This window comes from Neophocaena asiaeorientalis, unplaced genomic scaffold (genome assembly GCF_003031525.2).
Source record: "Neophocaena asiaeorientalis asiaeorientalis breed wild unplaced genomic scaffold, Neophocaena_asiaeorientalis_V1.1 scaffold132, whole genome shotgun sequence".
Lineage (NCBI taxonomy): Eukaryota > Metazoa > Chordata > Mammalia > Artiodactyla > Phocoenidae > Neophocaena > Neophocaena asiaeorientalis.
In genome coordinates, this window is record NW_020173393.1 from 3255117 (window position 1) to 3260361 (window position 5245).

Sequence of the window (5245 nt, forward strand, 5' to 3'; positions counted from 1 at the left end):
TATATATATATGTATATATTTACTGAATGCAATGTGGTATCCTGGGTTGGATTCTGGAACAGAAAAAGATATTAGTGGAAAACCTGGTGAAATACAAATGAAGCCTGTAGTTTAGTTAACAGCATTCTACTGATGTGAATTTCTTAGTTTTGCTGAGTGCTTCCCTGGTGGCTCGGTGGTTGAGAATCCGCCTGCCGATGCAGGCGACACGGGTTCGAGCCCTGGTCTGGGAAGATCCCACATGCCGCGGAGCAACTAAGCCCGTGAGCCACAACTACTGAGTCTGCGCTCTAGAGCCCGCGAGCCACAACTACTGAAGCCCGCGCGCCTAGAGGTGGTGCTCCGCAACAAGAGAAGCCACCGCAATGAGAAGCCCGCGCACCGCAACCAAGAGTAGCCCCAGCTTGCCGCAACAAGAGAAAAACTGGCACGTGGCAACGAAGACACAGGGCAGCCAAAAATAAATAAATTAAAAAAACACTTGTTAGCAAGCGGTGACAGTGACCACAGCAAGCCAGTGCTGGGCTGGGTGCCAGTGATTGAATCAGAGCTGAATGGGCTGGGGAAAGGTAGGCCCCGCAGCCCTGGGTAGCGGGCGAACTTTCCAATCTCATGTTTGAGGATTCCTGGCAAAGGAGGAGCCTGGCAGAAAAGCCATGTGCTCAGGCAGAGGGGGCTCTGGCACAGCAGAGGAAGGAGGAAAGAAAGGGGGGCGACCCTGGGGCAGGTGCTTTGTCCCAGGCACAATCCTGTGGGGAAAGTACTTTTATTTCCAATATACAGACGTGAAAAGTGTCTCAAAGAAGCTAATTAAGTTGCCTTGGTTCACAAAGCTAGTAAGTGGCAAGTGGCCTAATGAAGAACCGATCCGCAGCAGCTCTACTCCTAAATTTGTAGAAACCAGAAATACGTACGTGAGTTTGCCAAAAGATGAGGACAGCTCTTCACAGCAGCACTATCTATAATGCCAACCTGAAAACACTCTACCGTCCTTCAGGAGAAATGGGCGTAGTATGGAAACGTCCCACGATGAAACACAATACAGTCATGAGAATGAACCAACTATAACTACCCAGTCAGCACGGGTATCTTCACATAAAGTGAAATTCAGTTTACACAATGTTGTTTTGGAAAAAGCAAGATAAATTGATGGTGTTTGAATTCAGGATGGTGGTTACCCTCGGCGGGGTAGGGAGGGGGGTTCTGGGGTGCTGGTCATGGTCTACTTCTCAATCACCATACTGGTTACCTGAGTGTGTTCACTTTGTGAAAATTCATCCAGCTCATCACTTGGGATCTGTGTATTGTCCCGTATGTTGAAATTCCATGGAAAGTCCTGAGAAATTGAACCTATACCTAATGTAGATGCTTTCTCTACTGTTTCTGATTCCCTGGCTAAGAAACAGATGGTTACACGAAACAGGGCACTAAAGTGCTGGCCTTAACTGGGCTCACGTCCTGACTTGACCACGTTCTAGTAACTTCTGCTCAGAACAGTCAACTGAAACATGGACACTAACTTCTCGTTTGCAGGGTTCTTGTGGACAGAAAGAAATGAGAAAGCATTTTGTAACAATATCGTAAGAGCCCATGTTTTCTGAGCCCCAAGTGTGTGCCAGTGTTCTACTCAACCCCTTCAACAACTGGAAGGTTAAGGGTTCTCCCGTTTTATAGCCAAGAACTCCAAGGCTCAGAGCAGGAAAGAGCCAGGCTGGGATTCACATCCAGGTCTGTCTGATCCAAAGTCAGAGCTTTATCCATGGCTACCAGGAAACCCCCGGAAAGCTTGCCAGGTGTCCTGGGTAACAATCAAGACACAGGCATCGTCACAATGGCTCTGGATTCCGGAATCCTTCCTCCCACTTATTTCCAACAAAGTTCCTGGTCTCCTAAGTTCCTCCTCCACGCTGTTGGGCCCACCGTGCACTGTTCATTTCCTCAGGGTTCTTTAGCCGACACGAGCTACCTTCCTATCGGCTAGTTATTGTCACATTAATGCTGTGTAACAAACCACTCCAACATTCAGTGGCTTCAAACAACATTCTTACCATGTGTCATTTGGGGGTTGGCTAATCTAGGTCCACAAAAAAAAGCAGAAAAAAGAAAAAAGGGACACCGCCACCAGCGCCTGCAGACCTCACGTTTTTTCCCAGTGCATAACACTGACAGAATTGATGATATGCTTGACCAGAAAACACAAATTTCAACACATTTCAAAGATCTGAAGCCACAGAGACTCTGCTCCCTGAACACAGAAGAATTAAGCTAGGAATCAACACTAAAGAACCATGAAGGCTTCCCTACCCGTCTAGTCCTAGCTGCCCTAGGCTTCCCTCTTGGCCACATCACATCATGGCGGGATGAGGTATCAGTTAGCACCTACTGGGTACCAGGCCTGCTACTCAGTGAGGAGGACATCCCCCATGCCTTTCTGAAGAGCATTTGAGACTCAGGCTCTGTACCTGTCCTTGTCAGACTGTCCCGTTCATTACGTACTATAACCCAAATACCTATAGGTCAGCCCTAGTTAATAGACAAAACAGCGTCCTGACCAGCTTGAGACCACTGGTCTGTACCAGTGAAAAGTTTGATTTTCAACTCATATCGAAACTCAGCTTTAGCTGCTCTCAAACACATCCAGCCAAGGGTGGAAACATAAAATCTATCTTAGAGGGGGTTAAATCACTGTCATTACTGCATCAGAGCCTTGGTGATCTCTGGAAACAGCTGGAACATAGAAAAGACTCTCACTGGGGTCTGCTGAAAAAGTGGCTCATTCAAGCAATCACACCCCCAAGCTCATCCTGGCCTATCGGCTACCTGTCCTGAGAGCCCGATTTCCCCACCAACCAGCTTTCCTATTGCTTTTGATATTACAAGGGGGAAACTTTTTTCTCTGGGTAAAGCATCACTATCTTCGCAACTGCTGTCCAACAACGGACCTGGCTGGCAAGTAAGAGCCACCTCTCCCCTTCAGTGGACGAGTTCAAGCAAAGGCAAGACAACTGCTTGATGATGGATGCTGAAGAAGGGGACTGAAAATCAGAAAAATGCTTCAAAGACCTACCAAGCACTTCAAGAAACTTCTATGGCTCACTTTACCTGCTGCTGCAAACACACCAATGGCCACCAGGTGGCGATAGAGTTGCACCATCCTTGCAAAGGCTTTAACAGCCCAGTTTTTCGGCAAGTACCCCAAACCTAATTGAAACAAAACATAAACTCAAAATAGGAAAAAAAATAGGAACTCCATACGATCCATCACTCTCACTGCTGGGCATTTAGATTGGCACCTCGGCTCCTTGCTGGCTGTTTCCCTCTTGCTTGTCACTCTGGCCTGGAAAACACCGGGCTCCAGATCAGCTGGGATAGTCAAGTTCCCCAGGCTGCAGGCCCCGCTGGAGCACTGTGGCCCCCAGTCTCATGGTCAAACCACAAGCGGGGCCCTCAGCACCCTTGCGGTGGCACCCAATCCACCCTTCCCAAGTGGGCTCTTCCCTCCCTGTCCACACGGTGGACAGACCTTCTCTCAAACCTACCTCTTAGCAGACAGCCCAGCCCCCATGCTATATTGCTCGTCTGCTGGTTTTTTTTCGGAGCCCCTGTTGCCTCTGGCATGTTATATATAGATCTGACTGCCCTCTCTAGAGTCTAAGCTCCAGAAGAGTACGGTTGTTTGGGGGTGGAGTCGGGTGGGGTATTTTTCTTTTTTTTTTTTGCTCTCGTATCCTCAACACCAGAAAGAACCATGCCTCATCCGAAGCTAGGGGAGGGAGGCAGTGGTTGGTGGGACCCTGGATGCGTGTTTATTTCAGGCACAAAGCAGAGAACAGCCCCAGGGCAAGCTAACAGGTCTGCAGTGACTGCAGCCACCTTGCTTGGGGGACAGGTAAGAGCCTCAGGGTAAAGCCCCAGTGGGTGGGGAGGACAGTGGGGAGGGCGTTGCTGGGCAGACGCCCCTGGCAGGTTGCAGGCCAGTCCACTGTGAATCACCCCCAGGAGCTTATGATGACCCCGGGGGGTGGGGAATCCCAAGTGGTCCCCAGGCACGGGTGTTCCACACAGTATGACCTCCTAGAGACAAAGGTACCCCCCCTGCCCCCACCCTCACTGCAGGGCAGGTCGCCCATCAATGCCAACAGCCCTGTGGGGAGCAGTCAGTGACAGCGCCTGGGTAACCAGGGTAAGGGATTTGGAGATGGGCAGAGGGGCGTCCGGGCCAAGAAATCAGCAATGCACAGGGGCGTGAAGCTGGCATGGCCCAGCCATGGGATTGGCTGGAGTGCAGAGCTCAGCCACGTGGGCAGGAGGCAGGTGGGAAGGGTAGAGGCCCATCACGGGTCTCAAACGGGGACCAGGACGCAGCCAGGCTCAAACCAGGCTTGGCTATGTGTGACCGATGGGGGCTGCCTGGGGAGGGCTGTCAATGCTGAGTCACAGAATCCTGTGTGCAGCCGACAGGACAGGGCTGTGTCGGAGTAAGGCAGACTTGAACCCTGGCATCCTAACTCCCAGTCCTCTCTTTAGAGGCTGGGGACCCCAGGCAAGAGGACCTGCCCCCAGGTCTCCCTTGGGAACCAGAGGCACTGAAGCAGGGTGTGGATACCGGGCTGCCCAGACAGAAGCCATCCTGCGGTGAACTGAGACCGCAGCCCCCGGGGATGGTCACATGCCCTGTCCGATGGACCCCACTGCTGAAAACATCACTCCCTGATTTAGACCCCTCTAAATCTGACACACGCCCCTCCTCTCTTCAGTCCCCAGGGACTCTTCCCAGCCACCAGTCAAGTGCCACAGTCTGTGTACTGGGCCATGACCAGGGTCCAGAGCCCAGGCTGGAACTGCTGCCTTGGCCTTGGGAAGTTAGGGCCACCGTGGCCAGAAGGTTCTGCCCAGCTGCCGGTCACTCCTTGTTTACCAGCCTGATCTGGGGGTGGGGCTCATCACAGGTCACTTCAGCCAACCACCACCCACGGCAAGGGCCAACCACTGCCCCACCCCTTCCCCAAGTCCTCAGAGCTTTGAGAAACACCCACTGGGTACAGAGAAAACTGCCTCCAGCACATTGGGTCCCTGGGGGCAACAGAGTCCAGAGACCCAGGCCTGGGCTGTGCAGACAAGGTTGCACTCCGAGGATGAGGGCCCCGGTCCCCGCATCCCTCAGGGCCCTAAGCACTGTCACCAAGGGAAGCACTGTCACCAGGGAAGCGCGAGCAGGATCCGGGAGGAAGGTGGCGTCCAGAGC